At 36.6% G+C, this 19,986-nt stretch overlaps 1 pseudogene; it reads left to right on the forward strand.

Moving 5' to 3' along the window:
- Positions 1–6,998: 6,998 nt before the first annotated feature.
- On the forward strand, positions 6,999–16,378 carry LOC101441333 (twinfilin-1 pseudogene; annotated as a pseudogene).
- The last annotated feature ends 3,608 nt before the right edge of the window (positions 16,379–19,986 follow it).

A 19,986-nucleotide genomic window follows, 5' to 3' on the forward strand; every position in this document is an offset into this window, starting at 1 on the left:
CCTCTGGTCCATGTGCTTGTCCTGCTGACCAATAGCCATCCCATACCAACCACCAGACACTTAGCTATAGATCACACATGTCATAGTTACCCAGACACATAGACCATCTCTTGAGCTCGTCCTTTGTGGTGCCACTTTTGAAGCTGACCATACTTTGCATTATTAACCTACAAACCCTGACCTATCTGCCTGTACTTATTTTTCAGGTGCTCAATATTGAAGCAGGGCTAGTAAGATAGGGAATCAATAGACGGATCTGGAACCTGGCAAGAAGTCCACATGGATATCAATAGCCCCAAGATGGAGGCTGGAAGACTCCTCCCCCCCAACACACACAAGATTTTGCCATTCAGAACAAGATTTCCTCCAGAAGCCAGGAGAAGTCCCAAATATTCTCCAAGGACTTTGTCATTCAGCCCTCATGGGAGTTTGGTGGGTGGAGAATCAATCAAAACAGTAAACAGCTGGGATTCCTCCTATGCCATTAGCAAAGGGGTGGAATAATCAATGGTTCAAAAAGCAAGTGCAAGGCCTGAATTCTCTCTCTCCCCTTTGAACCCCGATTCTGGCTGCCTTTTCCCCCTCCATGGATCTATGTGCAAGTAAAACTTGGGCATTTATAATCTATAATGGGGAATTGTAGTCTATAAATCAGCCCTCTTTGTCACTTTTCAACCCTTTCCTCTCTACCTGGGACCCAAGATCTGCTATTTTCTCCCATTTCTCTTCCCTGCCTACCTGAATAAATTACTGGCCTAACTCACCTGATGTGCTCTTGAAATTCATTTCTGCAGCATAGTTAAGAACCTAGACAAAATCTGGTAACAATAAGAATCCTCTGATTTTCTCATTTATACTTCCAGACCTTCACTTCCTCAGCTTCAGTCATATTTATACAAGGCTAATCCCTATTTTATATATATATATATTATTATTTTTTTCTCTATAACACTCATATTAGCCCTTCTTCCTTGACTGAACCCAGACTGGAAGAGAAATTAGTATTTAAAAATTAGGTGCTGTGATAACACAATTAAAAGCATGTACCATTGACTTGGGGATGAGGATGTGAGATAAGGCAGGGAGAGCAGCTGGGAAAATGTTAGTAAAATGAAAAAAAGTTGAGCAAGCTATTAAGACTGATAAAGCAGTAAATAAACTATTATAGTAGGTTGGAAAAGCAGAGACCTGTGTTTGAAGTTGCAGAACAACTAGCAAAAGTGTCATCTAAAGTAACTTGGAAGATAGAAAACTGCTTAATGAGCATGTTGAACTTGGTAAGATGATTTCCAGAGAGAATAATAAAAGTATCAATTGATCTGTTTTAGTTGTCTATAATAATGTATAAAAAGAAAGATGAGCTAAAGAATAAGCTATTCAGATTTCATGCAGAATTTACAGGGAATATAGTAGCATTAGCTTTCTAGGTTGGTAAATGCAAATGTTTCTCATTTCCAGACACTACTCCAGTCAGTCAAATAATCCCAAAGGAAAAGTAAAACAAGGTCTAAGGCTGAAGATCAAATCCAAGGATATGGCTGTAAGATCGTTTTAAGACATATGCTGGATTTAATGTGGTGCCTAGCATGCTGCTTAAACAAGACAAAAGGACTTCTCAGAATTTTAGGTGCATTGTCCCATGAAGATTGACATGGCTCTTGCAGAGAGAGGGCTATCATGAAAAGAATAATGGCTCTGGGGACACAAATATACTTGAATGAGATCTGTAGAAACCCCAATAAGTTTTAAGAGAATTGTCCTGATGAAAGTACCACAAGTTTTGCTGAAGCTAGGAAAGAGGTTTCTGGGCCTCCAAGGCTCTCTGTGCAGGCTGAGAATGCTACTCGACTTCTGTTTTGTTTATCTATTTTTGTATAACACATTACACAAAACTTACTTTAAAATATGGATGATTCTGTGGATCAAGAATTAGGAGAGAGTATGAGTTTGGGTGATACTGCTTCTGCTCCACATCATTTTGGCTGGGGTTATTCACACCACTGTATTCAGCTGGTAACTGAGTTGGGCTGGATGGTTGGAGAAAGCGTCATTTACTGTTCTGGCATCTTAGTGTTCCTACATGTGCCTCTTCTCTATACGGTTAGCTTCTACTTCCTCACAAGTCTGAAAATAGTGAGACTCCTTACATGATGGCTCTTTTCTAAGAGTGATTATTTCCATCAGGGAAAAGGCAGAAGCATATACTTTAAGGTACAGTCTCAGGAGTTAAACACCACCTCTTCTGTGATATTCCAATAGGTGAGACCAGTCCCACAGGTCAGCCCAAACCCAGTGGAGAACACAAGGAATGCATCTTGATGGAAGGCACAACAAAGAATTCACTGCCATCTTCAGTTCACCACAGCTGCCAGCATGATGTACTTCTTGAGACGAGACGTGAAGTGTATCTTAGAGGGCAGATGACAGAATACAGAAGGCTTGAACCACCAACCAGGGCAAACAATGAAATAAAGAGCCACTCCCAGGGAACAGAAAAATACAATGGATGTAAAACAATCTGAGGGAAATAAACAAGCCAATGAACTGGGGAACCATTTGCAGAGATCATATCTGGGTTATATTCATGCAGTATTTCCCATCCGTATTATGCGGAGTCTTAGCTATATTTGCCCAGCAAGATTTTAGAATTGCTATAGCCAGTGACTATTGTCTTCCTCTCTTCCTTTACCTATTTGAATGGGAAAACCTATAGGGTTGCCCTGAGCCTGTTTCAATATGCTCTTCGCTTGAGGGGCAGGTTACTTATCCATAAGGCTATATGTCAATAGTATCTTCATCTACAACAAAATCAGAGCTCTGAGCCTGATGCTATATTTGATAAAACTTAGGAGTCCTGTGTTAGGTGAAGTACATTTTACTTGTAGGAGAAATATAAATACATGTGCCCCAAAACTGAACTGTGTTAAATTAGAACCCTGACTGCAAATTCTTCCCTTTCCAGCAAAAGTTAAGGGTGGGTATTTATTGATCATATAAATAACTTTGGCCAAGGGCACATTAACAGATAGACAAAAGTAGATGTTAGCAGGGTGCATACATACTGGGACCTGTTAATTTGATGCTCTTGGAAAGTTCTTTGACCACCACCATGTGAAAAAGCCCAAGTTAAACTTTTGAATGATAAGAGTCATCCCATCAGCCCAGTGGATAGTCAGACATTTGCAAGTCTTTGTGAGTGAAGTCATTAACATACAAATATCAGCTGTCCCCTTATCTTATTTAGAGCTCAATGATAAAAGTGAAATTTTCTGAATATGTTATAATTTGCAAATCATTTTTTAAATTAAAATAAGCAATATATATTATGCGATCTTGCATTTCATTTAACCTTATAATTCTATTATTGAACTCTATGAATTAATGAAAATTATGTTTATCACCACACAAAACTGAATAACTGCTTAACATAAGCTGTTATGGCCTGCTAAATAAGTAAATTTATATTAAGACAGAATGTTTTAAATGTATTTTTAATTCATTTAGAAGTTTCTGCTAGGAAATTTTTATCATTTCAATCAAAACTCATCATATTATTCTAACATCTACTTGAAATTCTTGAATTATTTGCCTCTGTTGATCCTTACAAAGAAAGGTGAAATCCATATTACACATTGTTTATATTCTTTTATGGAGTTTGGTTACCAAGGTGACTGTTCCCATTGGATCTTAATATCAAATATAGAGAATAATATTGCTTTCATTTAAAATTTACTTTTCTATCAGGGAGCAAGGGAATTTTTCTTTAGAAATGAAGAAAGTTTTCATAACTATTCTTTATTCAACTGTACTTTAAATAAAACAAGGAACCTCAAAACATGATAATCTTCAAAATCTCTTCCAAGCTTTAAGTCCCAATATTTTAAGTTATTAACTTTATAGCACCAGATCTAGTGATGCCTCATCTCTAATGCCGTGCAATTATATTCTTCATTAGAAAAAAGAGTTAATACGTGGAAATGCTTCTATTCTAGCTTAGTTCAGAATACTTGTATGTTAGAAGCTTATATAAATTAATTCTCAAGAAGCCTTTTTTCTCAAGATACTCTTCTCCAAGTGTTTTCTGAAACATAATATTCCAGTTACTGTGACTTCACTTTGTGGTACAAAACAACTGTTAATATGCTCTTGGATTCTGTGGGTCAAGAATTCTGACAGAAGCAGTGGGGATGGCTTATCCCTTTCCACAAAATGTGAGGTGGTAGCTACAATATGCAAACACTAAGGAAGAGAATCATATTAAAGCTGGTGGCTGACAGTAACAATTAGCTGAGATACCTTGTGGCTGTTGGTTAAATCATCCATCATCCATGTGGAATCTAAGCCCACTGTTGATGTAGAGGGGGACTGGACATAACAATACCAAGGTCCACAGGATGGAGGAATAGAGTATAGGTTAGAGTGGACTTAGTGGTGTTCTACTGGGGAACTACTGTGATTAGTAATGGCAGAAATTGTAGCATTGATGTGGAGAACGTGGCCACGGTAGCTGCTGAGGTAGGGAGAGGGAAGAAGAGATACGATTTGGGGGCATTTTCAGGATTTGGAGTTGTCCTGGGTGGTGCTGCAGGGACAGATGCTGGACATTGTGTGTCCTGCCATGGCCCACTGGGTGGACTGGGGAGGAGTGTAGACTACAATGAAGGCCACTGTCCATGTGGTGCAGCAGTGCTCCAAAATGTATTCAGGTGCAGTGAATGTGCCACAGTGATGGAAGAGGTTGTTGTTGTGAAAGGAGGTGAGGGGGGTGGGACCTCATTTTTTAAAATATACCATTTAAAAGAAAATAAAGAAGAAGAAGAAGAAGAAAAAAGAAATTAAAAAAAAAACATACAAAGTAACTGACATCCTTATAGGTGCGAAATAGTATTTCAATATACTTTTAATTTGTATTTCTTTTTTATGTGCAAGGTTGATAATCACTTTTATGTTTAAGGACCAATTTTTACCTAGAAATCATTTATACTTTTTGTCATTTTATTCTTACGACTTGTTTGTCTTTTCCTTCTTTATTTTTAGAATCTCTTTATTTATTGGAGAAATTAGCCCTTTATCAGTAATATTGTTTGCAAATATTTTTTCTTATTTTATCATATTTTTCTTTGGTTATTGAAAAATATAATAATGCCACTAAAATTACTATTCACCAACACTTCTGGATAAAGAAATCTACACAGTTTTATTTCTAGTTATTTGTATGATATAGTTTTTCCTGTATTAAAAAAAACACCCAAAACTGAGTGGCTTAAAACAGAGGCTGATTAATTTTTTTTTATAAAGGGTAAAGGGATAAATATTTTGGGCTTCTTAGACTATATGGCCTCTGTTGAGCTACTCTGCTCTTCTGTAGTTTGCTGACCTCAGTTCTAGTTCAACACCTTGGTTAATAAATAAGGAATCTGGAACTGTACGTAGTTCTTCATGGTCACTTGCTTCTCAAATCAAAGGGCAGAGAAAGTGGAGCCATGAACCATGGAGAAGAGTGGCCTGGTGAGTCACTCTCAGGGAACAGATTAGCGTGATGGATTGGAGAATCCTCTCTAGAAAATATAATGGTCAATTAACTGGGAACCCACATTAAAGAGATCAAATCTGGGCCTCTACAGGAGAGAAAATATATTCCTCAACATGCAGAAAGGAGAAAAATAGAATTAGAAGGTTAAACTGTAAGAGAGTGAAATTTAAATTATTTATTTTTAATCAAATCAATTTAAATAATAAATATATTAGCATAAATAAAGGAAAAGTTACTTTTATTACTGAACACAAATCATATAGGTATGTTGATTTTAAATTGATCATATTAACATTGAAATGATTATTTTGAATCCAATGTTGAAAACATTTTTTCATAAAACAAAGTTATAGCAAATAACAGTACACAAGCTAAAAATGACAAGGAAAAACTGGCATGCATTAGTTTTGAGCTGAATTATGAATAAATTGAAACTAGAAAATTTTAATGCAAAAATTTGAGAAATGGGAAATGTCTTAATATACTAAGGGGAATATTTTTAAAATTATTACACAACTGTGAATTTGAGAAGGCAATTTTCTGGCACATGGTTTAAAAAGTACTCCTAACTTTTTTTAAAAAGCTGCACTGTGAATCATAAGAATAGGACATAATTTCGAATTATTAACTTTTGTATAGGAAATGACTCTAAAAATTGTCTTGGCAGACAGTACGGCAGACTGTGCATTTATCTTGAATTCTATACTTATGTTCTAAAATTCTATCTAGTTATTTCTGATTGCTATCAATGCATTCAAAAACATTCTCCCTAAAATTATATATATATATATAACAATTTTTATGATGCAAGGACTTTTGGCTAAATCTATTTCTTAGTGATTATATGTGTCTATGGCCATGTGTGTATAAAAAAAGAGAATAGGGTAGGGGAGTTTATGTGTATCTCTTTGATAAATCGCAATTTCTGCACTGTGATTCTAAGTCTAGTAGTTGTTCTGTAAACTTCTATAATGGTACTTTTATTTCTCAACTGGAGATGATGTCCAGCTGCTGTCGCAAGCTGAGAACTGACCCAGTTAAATTCCATATTCAGTAATAACACTTAGCACTGTGATTATTATACCTTATGATCCATACACAGTCATTAAATTCCAGTTTCTATGATAATCTTGATGTTAATGGGCGCTACTTTCATAGATTTAATTTTTCTCTTCCATATCGAAGAAGGTTCTAGTGGCAAGCTTTATTCTGATTATTCCTGATGACTAAAATTAGAACTAATTTTGTCAGAGAATTTACAGGTCCCCACCTGTGACTTGTCTTTCCTGAAAGCCATGGGACTTTGGGCTGGTTATTTTCTGATAGGAAAAAGCAAGACGTAAAGTGTAACCTGAGGCAGGTTTGCAGTTCATTTTCTATTTTAGTCAGCCTCCTTGGACTCTGTGCCTGTGGGGAAAGGAGGAGTTGATTTTTTAGTGCCAGTGACATTTGTCAAGATTCCCAAATGGCAACGTTTGACACCTTTGGGGGAGTGAGAGGAGTCCCGCTACTCTGGCGTTGGTTCTGCCTTCGGCCTCCACAGACACCGCCCTGGCTGGAAGGACGCCTCATTCCGCCTCGGGTGATCTCCACTCGGTGGAGGGGAGGGCTCAACACTGCTGGCAGTAGAGAAGACCAGAAGCCCTCTCCACCTCCCGAGACACCGCCAGTGTGGAGACGCGTGGGGGTGGGGAGGTTAGCGGGTGGAATTTTGTTACTACCAGGTGAGGGTAAATTCCCCGTGTCCCATATGAACCCCACTGACACTGCGAGTCAGGGGCTTGTTACTGCCCAGCAGAAATCAAAGTCCTGACCTTTTTGGCCTCCTCTGACACCAGTTCTGCAGAGGCGTGGAATGCCTTTTTACAGTCCCTTGGAAGGCCAGGATGTCCACTTGTCCTTTGCCGTGGGCGGGAGCAGGGTTGCAGTTTCTCTGTTGTTGTTGACTGGAGTAGGGTACGAATTGAGTCCTCTGTCTTGCTCGGCTGCCCTTTTCCTGGTGCTTGGACAAGAGAGAGCAGAGAGAACAGGGTTTCATAGGAGCTCTTTTGGCTTGTGCCCATTGTCATTTCCAGGTTGCTGGCTTCTCTAACACCCAGTCTGTGATAAAATAAGGTAAAAAGGAAGCTCAGAAAAGTCTTTTCTGTATGATTCCTGTGTTCCAAATTCCTTAGCCAGCATGTCTTCTCTCCACCTTTTAGAGTCTTCTTATATTTGTTTTATATGATACCCAGAATTTTTCCTGTACTTATTAGGAGGAAAGGGAAAAGTGTGATTACTCTATCTTGTCTGGAAGCATAATTCCACTTTTAATTATTCCAGATACAGGAAATTCAGGTCATTGACAGACTGCTTTGTTTTGTGTGTGTTCATGTGTGCATGTGTGAAAATATTGCTATTCGGATTTGTCCAGTGTACAGAGACAGAGAACAAAATGGTAACATTGTTCTATAAAAAACAAACTAGTACATATTTTGAGTAGAAAGCACTGTGATTTATACTCTTCATTTTCTCAGAAAGCATAATCTTGTTCTTCCAGAGGAACACAATCATGTTTGTGAAAGCATTCTCAATCTCTATAGGATTTCAAGATTTAATGGTTCAGTTATATGGTCATTTAACCTTAAAAACTTTATTATGAAATAAAGGATGATGACCTCCCAACTATTAGTCCCTATTTGCTGAGAAGCAACAGAGTAGAGGGTCTAAGATTGTTGGATCTTGAGTTACTTCACAGGCTTTTATTCTGAGTAAACTTGGACAGGTTCCCCTAGCTTTACATGCCTCAATTTACTAATCAACAAATTGCAAACAGAAGCATCTGCAATGGATTATAATTATTATTAAATAAGGTAATATGTGCAACGTTCTTAGTCTTGTGAATGGTATGTAGAAATCAAATTTCACCTATTAATAACTATTAAGTATAAATATAATCGCTTGAATATAAACCAGGCAGGTTTTAAATTACTTTAATTGGGTAAATACTTTTATTTAAATATTCAGATAATGTACTTATCAAACGACAGATCATCAGAGAGCAGTATATATGAGAGAAACATTTTTATTTTCACTTTTTTTCTTTTTCTTTATTCTATGTTATTCCCTGAAGCCATAAATAAACATATGAATGTGAGTGGTATATTATAATTATATGTTTTTAATAATTTTGTTATAAAATAGCTACATTTACTGGGTTCTTATTAAATGGAAATGATTCTTCTGAGTGCTTTTGATTGTACTAGTATCTCCATTGTACAGATCAGGAAAACGAGGCATGTGGAGTTTAAGTAATGGCAAAAAGTTACAAGCTATTAAGAAATGGCGTCAGATACTATGTCCCTGGAGTTCACTTACTTGTGCACCACAATAAACTACCATGTATACACCTAGAGTACAATCTTAAATACTTTTTAAAGGGATGTTGGGATGAGCAATGCCCATTCCAAAAACAGCAGAGAGTATCTAAAACTGCAAGCAAGACACTTCCATCCACCTGCCCCATGAGATCTAAGCCCCTTCTCAATCAGAAGCAGAGTGGGCATCACCCTCCCAAAATCCTCAAGATCGAGGAATGAACAAAGATAAGGGGAAATGCAACTATGGACTAAAGTATAGACCTATTATTCTAGTAGTGGAAGAACCTGAAACATTAATTTAAAGGCTGTGGTCAACAGAGGTTCTGAGGGGAGGGAGAGGGAAGAATTGGAGTAACATGGGGCATTTTGGGAACATTGGAATTGTTCTGCATTTTTTGAAATGATTAATACAGGTCTTTATACTTTTTGTCCAAATGTATAGAATGGCTCAGTGCAAAGTGTAAATAATAATGTAAACTATAGATTTTGGTTAGTAGCAATGCTTCAATACGTATTCATCAATTGTAACAAATGTACCACACCAACGAAAGCTATTATGGGGGAAAAGTATGGGAGAGGGGAGAGGGTGAGGTATATGGGAATCCCCTACATTTTGAATGTAATATTAATGTAATCTAAAGTTTCTTTAATAAAAATACATATATACATATCAGGAAGGAAAATAAATTATGTTTTATTAAATATTTATTTATTTACTTTTTCTTTATTTTCTTTTAAATGTTACATTAAAAAAATATGAGGTCCCCATATACCCCCCACCTCCCCTACCCCACTCCTCCCACATCAACAACCTCTTCCATCATTGTGGCAATTTCACTGCACCTGAATACATTTTGGAGCACTGCTGTACCACATGGACGGTGGCCTTCATTTTAGTCTATACTTCTCCCCAGTCCACCTAGTGGGCCATGGCAAGACACACAATGTCCAGCATCTGTCCCTGCAGCACCACCCAGGACAACTCCAAATCCTGAAAATGCCCCCACATCATATCTCTTCTTCCCTCACCCTATCATTGGCAGCTACCGTGGCCACGTTCTCTACATCTATGCTACAATTTCTTCCATTACTAATCACAATAGTTCCACAGCAGAACACCACTAAGTCCACTCTAATCCATACTCTATTCCTCCATCCTGTGGACCCTGGGATGGTTAAGTCCAGTCCCCTTCTGCATCAAGAGGAGATTTAGATTCCACATGGATGATGGATGCAATTCTCCTGCTTGTAGTTGTAGGTACTCTTGGCTCCCTGGTGTGGTGGTTGACCTTCTTCACCTCTCTATCAGCTGGCCAGGGTAAGTCCAATAAACCAGAGGGTAGGAGTTGCAAGTCCGCTGAGGCTCAGGGCCTGACTGTCACATGGACAGTCCAGAGATTCAGGTGTCCTGATTATACACCAACCCCACCACCACCCACAGGTCCGGTAAAAGTAACAGAAGAGGCATGTGTACAAAGGTCATGTCTGAGTCCAACTCCATCACACTCAGGAAAACAAATTCCAAAGTAGGGTCAACTGACATGGCACTGAACTCCAGAGGCATCTGCCATGACTATAGAACCTGTGGGTCTCTGTAGCCCTCAGGAGAACCAGTACCTGGGTTTCTATCTACTTTGGCTGTCTCTGGTACCCTGCTGAGGCGTGCATAAGCATTACCCCTCTGATGACCACCTGACTCTTCTTTGGAGACTCATAGTCATATAAGCTCATTTGTCCTTTCAATTTCCCCCTTTTATCAAAGGTCCAAAAGCAGTTTTTAACACCTGATATTACATGTAGGCTAAGATATTCTGCTGGTCTGAGGTGACCCTTTTATTCAAGGTCTTTTTCTAGTTACTTCATCAGCTGGTGCTTGGTTATATGTTTTAAATCATTGTATTAGTCAGTCAAAAGGTTGCTGATACAAAGTACAAGAAATCTGTTGGCTTTTATAAATGGTATTTATTTGGTTTTAGTAACTAAAGTAATTAGTAATTTAATTAACTCAATGTTACTTATGAAGTATTTTCTCACCCAAAGCCTGTTGTGACCTGTTGATGCAAGGTGTTGGGCGATGTTTGCAAGGGTTCAGCCTTCCTCTTTCCTCTTCAGGCTCTGTGGGTCCAACTTCAGATATCAGCTGCATAAGGCTTGTCTCTCTTTCTGGGGCTCATTTCTATCTGGGCTTAGCTGTTCTGTTTTCTTCACAAGCTCGGCTGTACACTATTATGTACATCTCTCTTCCTAGGCTGCAAGATGCTGTGTGTTCTTGATTGAGTGTCCTTTTATATAGCCTACCAAGGGGGACAGGGATTCAACCCTGCATGCCATAATGATGTGTTGAATCAAAGCCCTAATTGTACCATAATCTAATCAAAGACATTGCCGCTGAATCTAATATAATCAAAGGGTATCACGCCTAGAGGAACAAACCAGTTTACAAACATAATATCTCTTTTTGGAATTCATAAATAATATCAAACTGTTACAATCATTATCATATCAAACTATACCATAGAAATGACATTCTCACTGGAGTAAAGTGCAAAAAGTATAAGAACTCACCCAAAGGAAAATCACTACACATATTTAATCCATCAATGAACAGAGATTTGGGTGAAAATACACGTCAAAATTGAGAACAATTGGAAATCACTTTCAGTCACTTTAATATGATACAAAAAGATGGTTGTTAAAATTTTCATATAACACTTTGAGACACTGTAAATAACAAGTTACTTCTTATTTTAATGTGAATGGGAAAAAATCATGCAAACATTTCCTGCAGTTGTGTGATTGCTTTCTCTTTAACTAAACGTCACAATAGACACACACACAAAACTCTGACCTAAATCCCTTTTGAAGGCTATTTCTTCTTACTTTCCCATCTCTGATGGAAAACAGATAGCCCTTAACATTGATTACTTTGAAATAGGAATGTGTTTACCTGATGTCAAGTTATATATTCAGAATCTTCCAGGAAAAGAGGCTACTGGTAAATGTGATCATTTTAGCCTTAAAATTGGCAATAATATTAATAATTATAATAAATTTGTGGTATTCTTAACGTATAGTCAAAACAATAGTGCAAGATATTGTAGTTACCTCAAAAATTTTTTCTCTCATTGATTCCAAATTGTGAACCTATGGTGACTTAAACAATTACTATTGAGTTTCATTACAAATATATACAATTTATTCTGAAATTTAGTATTTCGATGTCTCTATAAATTCAGAAAAAACTATTCTGAATTTCACCAATTTGCAATGAAAATACGGAAATCTGCAAAGCAACCTTCTTGGAGGCTTTTCTATTGTCACTTGCATATAGCTAGGTATATTAGACTTGAATAATCTAGTAACCATGGCAATGGTGAAGGAATTCGTTACATTGATAGTGTTACCATAATAGTGTTATTAGCAAGAAAATTACCAGTTATTTCCTTATATCAGGTTGTTTTGCTTCTCATAGTTTGGGCATATTATATGTTGATGAGCTGTTCTCTCATAGTCTGAATGGTGATTGTGACATTTTATGATTAAAAACAACTTACATCATAACATTTCATTGAGTGGTATCAACCTCTAATAGCAGCAGTAAAAAATGCATTTTGACATGCTAATTTATCTAAAATGCCATAGTTAACTTACCTTGTTTAAAAGTCAAGATGTTTTTATTCAGTTCTTCTACGAGCATTTGAATTGCATTTTTGAGATAGCAAGTATTTGTATAGAGGTTACACTTTTTCTATTCTTTGCATTATGTATACAATATCTATTCTACATTTTCAGTACAAGAGATGATATTAAGTTTAGAAAACCATCAAAATCTGTGAAGAAAAATCAGGTATAGGGTTACAAGAATTTAATTCAGAATGATATATATGCATATCAATGCAGGTAGGTAGGTAGGTAGGTAGGTAGGTAGATAGATAGATAGATAGATAGATAGATAGATAGATAGATAGATAGATAGATAGACAGACAGACTGATAGGGAGAATGAAACTTCCCTGGATTTCTCAGGGCTCCTCCTGAGACAAAGAATTATATATATAATACATTATAAAGTTAAGAAATGTTTGCTTTCATTCTCCCCAGAAATTACTCTTCACATACCCTTAGAAGTTTATTGGCAACCATTTGTCTAATTGACTGCCGTGATGCAAAAGGATAATAAAACTTATCTTACCTCCTCAGAGCCCAAATGGTTACCACCACCTGGACTAGGTCTTTAAGATAAGTCTTATGTTTCTGGGAGTCTGGAGCATTAGCTTCTGATGTATTTACATGTCAGTACAGATAAAGCCCCAGAATTTGAAAATATCTTGGCTATAATAGCTAAGACACAGGTCTATCTGCTTCTGATTAGATTTTATTTATAAACCAAAGGATTGGAGTTAGGATTCAGGGCCATTACATTTCTAAGGAGACACTTTCAGGAGGGGAAGAGAACTGCTACTTTCTTCCTCCTTATAAGGAAACAAAGCTTTTTTTTCTTTGTTTATCAGCTATGGAGTATTTGAGTATTTGCATAGGACAATGGACTGGCTTCCCTGTATTACCTCCTGGGTGAGGTTGAGGGAAAATGGGGGTGGTGAGGGGTGGGGCACTCTTATTATCTACTGTGAAGTATTTAATAAGAAATCTGCAAATATGGTTTTGACTTAGAACACCTCTTGTGTAAATTCAGGATAACATTAATAGCGTTAAATATTAAAAGCCAAAAATATACGTAACCTTGTTCAACAAAAAATATACATGTCATTTAAACATCCTTGGAACATTAAAGATAAGTGACCTGTTTCAGGTCTTCTAAAAAAACCTCAACGAATTCTTAAAACCAAAATTATACAGGCCTTTTAAAAATTTTCCCTTTACCTGAATTCAATATAAAATCAATAAACTAGTTGAATAATTTTTGTCAAATGAAAACAATGTAACATGTACTTAATTCTTTTAACTTTTTGTATTTTTGAGCAATTTATATTAGAGTATTTTGATAGAGCATTTTACATGGCATTTTTATAGACATAAAAGCTTAAAGAGCCACTATTATGTAATATCCAGTCCCCCAAAACCATTAGCCCATGGCCAATCTTGCCCTATCCATATTAAAGCCACCATTTTGCATTAGTTAGGGATAACAATAGCACCTACTTTGTTGATTTGCTGTATGATCAAAGACTTGTGTTGCTGTGACTAGTACCGCATCCACCACAGCAAATGAACCCCAGATATACAAACTTCCTCCTTCTGATAGCCCCACACTCACAGAACTAAACTGTGTTCCAAAGGAGAAGCCAATGCCAACAAGGTTCCCTAAGGCATAAGTTCTAAGAAGACTCTCTTACTCTCTGGGGTACATGGTAAGGGGTAAAGAGAACTGGACAGTTACTTCCATTTCAGTCTTTTTCTTTTCATCCATGCAACCAACACAAGGGATTTTTTAAAATCATATTTTAAGTCTGGTATTAAAGAATCCTTAAACTATTCAATCCATGAAGGAGGATAGAGAACTTGGAAAAGGCTATAAATTATTGGAAGTTTATCCACAGAAATTATTCTGCCATAGCGCAGGGACATTTGATATCTCAGCTCAAGACATCATCAACCTGAGATAGCCAAAGATAAAAATTCATATTTCCTAATTTAGGGTAAATCCTTACAGTACAAAATTTTATTCTCAATACTTTTAAACTTGGATGATTTATACAGGCAATAATACTGATAGTAAATTGTATTTATTTAGCACTTTTGAGTTTTCAAAATCTTTTCACAGATATTGTAAAAAGTGTCCTCTGTTGTCGTCCAATATTAAAACAAAATGAGTTTCAAAAGCTGTGAAATTATTCTTCCTAAGACAAGTTATAAGATTCTTCTTTCTTCAATAATTATAAGTATTTATTTAAAAATCAAACATATATGAGCTGGTTAGTTTGGTTTTTGTTGACACTTAAAATACGATTGAATAAACCTCATTCTGTTACTCAAGTCATAAAGTGATGTAGGTTTAAAATAATATTACTTACAATGATTAGCAATTGAGAAATTCACTTAAATATTCTAAAAAAAAGTCAACCAAATCAACAAAGGGATGAGGTAAATAATCACTGAAATCAAATCCATGACCTCGTTTTTGTAGCAGATTAAGTTTGCTGCAACTCTAAATTAATGTTAATCTATTTTGTAAAAACAAAGCTGCCTTATAAAAGCCACTAATAAGTTTTTCTAATGCTCAGAACATCAACCTCAAGAATTAAAATTCCAAGTCACTGGACCCAACACATTCATTTAAGTGAATCAGTCTCCATGCATCATGAATTTTCTAACTGAGCACAATCAGTGGAGCACAAGATTACAATTAATGCCCTGAATATTAAAAAGGAGTTGGACAGCGGGCTGGGCCTCACACTGCACTCGGTGCAGGATCCCAGAGCCCGCAGGTGCTGTCATATCCTGCAAGACACGTACACAAGCTATTGAAGATGTAAAAGATGTCTCTGCCAGAGCAAGAAATGGAAAACATAGACTTCTGAAAATATCTGTTGAAAATGAGCAACTTGTGTTTGGTCATGTAGTGAGCTTCAGATTCCCGGGATAAGGACTATGATTCCTTTGTTCTATCCCTGCTGGAGGACAGACAGCCATGCTATATGTTATTCACATTCGATTCTCAGACTGCCCAGAGATGTGAACGGATATTCATTGCGTGGTCTCCAGATCATGCTCACGTTCATCAAAAAATGTTGTATGCAAAAAGAAGAGCCACTCTGAAGAAGGACTTTGGAGGCGACCACATTAAAGTATTTGGAACAGTCAAGGGAGAGGTCTCATTGCATGGATATAAAAACACTTTTTACAGCAATCTTCCCCTGCCCCCTTGACTGCAGCTGAGGAAGAATTATGGCAGATTAAAATTAATGAGGTACAAATTGATGTGAGTATAGATACTAAGCACGGAACAATAAAAGGAGTAGCATTTCCTATTTCTCAAGAGGCTTTTCAGGCTTTAGAAATACTGAATAACAGACAGCTCAACTACGTGCAGGTGGAAATAGATATAAAAAAATGAAGTTATAATTTTGGTCAACACAACAAATACAGAACTATAAGATTTGCCAAAGAGGAGTTGCAAGGATTCAGCATGTTAGCCTTTCTTACAGTATAAACATTCCCAGAAGGAGGTTAGAGTCCATAGTTTTTACTTATTCAATGCCTGCATATATATATATAGTATAAGAAAACAGTTACTGTATTCTAGCTGCAAGAGCCCTCTGCTAGAAATTGTAGAAAGACACCTACAAATGGATGTAATTAGAAAGATTGAAATAGAATGAATTGACTGCAGACTTCCTTTCTGAAGACATACATCCCAAGCAACATTCTCATAAGCAAAGTTTTGCAAAACCAAAAGATACTGTGGGAAAAAGAGGGATTTGAAGACTCAGTTGGATCAAGCTGAAACTGCAGCCACTACCGATTGAAATCATTATATTAAACATTACAATACTTTTTTTTTTAAATCCACTTTTTAGTATAGGAGATCTGAGATCATTCTATTCAGTATAAAGTAGGGAGGAAATTGTAATTTCTGAAAATTAGCATTTTTCACTTCTGTGTGTTTTTAAAATTAATGTTATAGAAGATGCATGATTTCTGTTTTCGAGTTAAAACTAGAAAGAGTTTCATTCCATATAATATTTGATTTTGGCATACTGTTTTCAGAGAGTGATGATTCCACACTTTCATATAATTCTTAAACTTTCATATAGTAAGGCTGATTTCAGAAAGTCAGTGACAGAGTAAAATACACATCTTATTACTCTTTAGTGAGATAGATGGAATATTTTTTATTTTAGGCCCAGAGACCTTAAAATATTCATTCTGCTTAATATTTTAAGGACCAGATTAGATTATTTTCTTAACTCAAAACTTACTGTGCCTAGGAAAAGTTGCTTAGTCTGAGGAGCAGTACTCCTAACTAACTGTGGGATTATCTGCAACTTTTAAAAACACAGTGCTTTATTGCAGCAGTCTTTTCTATTTTACTCTTTGTTTTTTAAATGGCATTGAATATCAGATCAGTCACTCTAAAACCTTAAGGATAACAGATATTATAGATACTGCAGATTTTCTGGACATTGAAGACACATTTAAAAAATCTTAGTAAATTCTCTTTCTAGTACATTAAAAATTTCCATTTCTACAATAAGTCAGTTCAAGTACATTATGAGACCAAATATTTATTTCCAGATTGAAATTTAATATTTTAAGCAAACAATACTAAAATAAAAAATGTTGAAAAAGTTTTAAACATCAAGATTGAGATTTTTCCTCTGAAATTATATAGACATAATGTGTTCTTTTCACTTTTCAACAGTATTCAGGTTTAATAAGATCATTTTAAAGTCATAGTACTTATCAGTCTAACACAAATTATTAATTTAGCTTAAGAATTTTCCTTCAATTTAATTATTTCAAAACACACAACTGTTTTCCATATCATTGCATTTTCAGTTATAATCTAGACACATTTTGAGCCTCATTTTTCTTTGACACTTAAAATAAATAAAAGAAGCTAAAACACTTCATCATGTTTAATCTGTTAAACATGCTGCAAGAGCCATAATTTCGAGGAGTTGTTTTCCAAATGAACTGAAGGATCTAGGATTTGGAATTTCTTTTTTTTTTTTAAGATTTACTTATTTATTTATCCCACACCCTGGTTGTCTATTCTCTGTGTCTATTTGCTGCGTCTTGTTCTTTTGTCTGCTTCTGTTGTCAGCAGCACGGTAATCTGTGTTTCTTTTTGTTGCGTCATCTTGTTGTGTCAGCTCTCTGTGTGGGCGGCACCATTCCTGGGCAGGCTGCACTTTCTTTTGCGCTGGGTGGCTCTCCTTATGGGGTGCACTCCTTGCGCGTGGGGCTCCCTACGTGGGGGACACCCCTGCGTGGCAGGGCACTCCTTGCGCGCATCAGCACTGTGCATGGGCCAGCTGCACGGGGGTCAAGGAGGCCCGGGGTTTGAACCGCCGACCTCCCATGTGGTAGAAGGATGCCCTAACTACTGGGCCAATTCTGCTTCCCTGGAATTTCTCGATCTGAGCCTTATGCTGCATAAAATTAGTATCAAAAAAGTATATTTCATAGTATAAAATATGAAACATTCATTTCTAAACCTTATTATCTAAGTTTTATGCACCTTTCTGACATTCAATGTGTATTCAGGTAAGCAAAGTATATTAGAATAATTATGGTTGACAGATTAAAAAGATAGAATAAGAGTATCTGTATGGGGTTTTGTTTACCCAAAATCAGATTATAATATCTAAATGTGCAAAATAATTCACAGTGATGTTGTACTATTTTTTATTAAAGATACACTTTAATTAATTCCGTGGGTGCACGTGTAGACACACATATGAACAAATTATTGCATTAAGAAACCTGAAGCTATGTGGCAGACCATAGCTTCAGCTGTTATTTTCAGTCAGGAATAATGTTACCTGTCATGAAAATATAAAATAATTCAGTAGTAAATGTGTTGCACTATCCATATGCAATTATACTGTTAAATTCCACTACACTATATGAAGGTAGATCAGTATGCTTTAGGTAGCATTATCTTAACACTAGATAGTGAGTAAAGTATTTCCAATAAATTTAGTATTCCCTATAAATTTATAAGTGCATTTTATGTCACAATAGAGATTTTTCTCTTAAAAAAAAAAGAGTTGGTCATAGTAATTCATAGTTCTCCATTTTATATAATAAATTCATCATTACCTGTAATAACCTTAATGTTAAGAATCACGTGTAGGGATGCAGACTTGGTGCAGTGGTTAGGGTGTCCGTCTACCACATGGAAGGTCTGCAGTTCAAACCCTGGGCCTCCTTGACCCATGTGGAGCTGGCCCATGCGCAGTGTTGATGCATGCAAGGAGTGCCCTGCCACGCAGGGGTGTCCCCTGCATAGGGGAGCCCCACGCGCAAGGAGTGCGTCCCATAAGGAGAGCCACCCAGCGTGAAGGAAAGTGCAGCCTGCCCAGGAATGGTGCCGCACACGTGGAGAGCTGACACAGCAAGATGATGTAACAAAAAGAAACACAGATTCCCGTGCTGCTGACAACAGAAGCGGACAAAGAAGACAACGCAGACACAGAGAACAGACACTGGGGGGGGGGGGGGGGGGGCAGAAATAAAAATAAATAAATCTTTAAAAAAAAATCACATATAAACAAGTGACTTTTTATAGAAAATGTGATTTACTTTAAAATATCACTCTGCTATTGAATGTGTCTTTACTCAAGACAGCAATCAGTGTTTTGAAACTCACCCTCTTTTCCAGTGTTCAATTCTTTCCCTTCTACCTGTGCTATTCCTCAAACCACATCCTTTGTTCTCACTTTTCTTGCAAACCCCACTGCACTGTCCTAAATCCAATGACTTATTTATGCTTCTTTCTTTGGATTAATTACACCTATATCTATATATGAAACCTTTAAAATCCTGTCTTTCTCCAAGAAAACTACTGAGATCTCTGCAGGTAGATTTACAATGCCACAGTATGCTTGTTTTAAAGATACATAATGAAGCAGTGATCAGAGGTAAGTGAGACTTTGCCGTTGCCCCAGAATCAATGTAATTCTCAAAGCTGAGAAATAGAAACAATAATTAATCTATCATCTGAGATCAAAGATTTCCCAACTGTTAGCATCCACCACCTCTTCTGAAAACTTACCTGAAAGGCCAAGTTTGGAGAACTGGTCTACCTCATATTCCCACCTCAATATAAATAGATGTTTGATAAGTGAAAAGTTTGATAAGTGAAAGGTTGACCTCTTGGGATTTCAGGGTTTGTGAAAGGAAGCTATTCTCTCTCCCTCAAACTTAGTGGGAAGTTGAAGTGATACCTGTTAACACTGTCATGAAAATACATTAGAGGACAAACTATGAGAGCAAGAGTCAAATCTGTTCAGTACATGCCCTAACCAGAGGTTAGAGTGTGAGGCATATAGGCTGGCATTTATTGATAGTAACACTTCCATGGGCTCACTTCCCTGATGTTCTTTATGGCATCCCTCCTTCTTCT

This window comes from Dasypus novemcinctus, chromosome 1, assembly GCF_030445035.2.
Source record: "Dasypus novemcinctus isolate mDasNov1 chromosome 1, mDasNov1.1.hap2, whole genome shotgun sequence".
In the NCBI taxonomy this organism is placed as follows: Eukaryota; Metazoa; Chordata; class Mammalia; order Cingulata; family Dasypodidae; genus Dasypus; species Dasypus novemcinctus.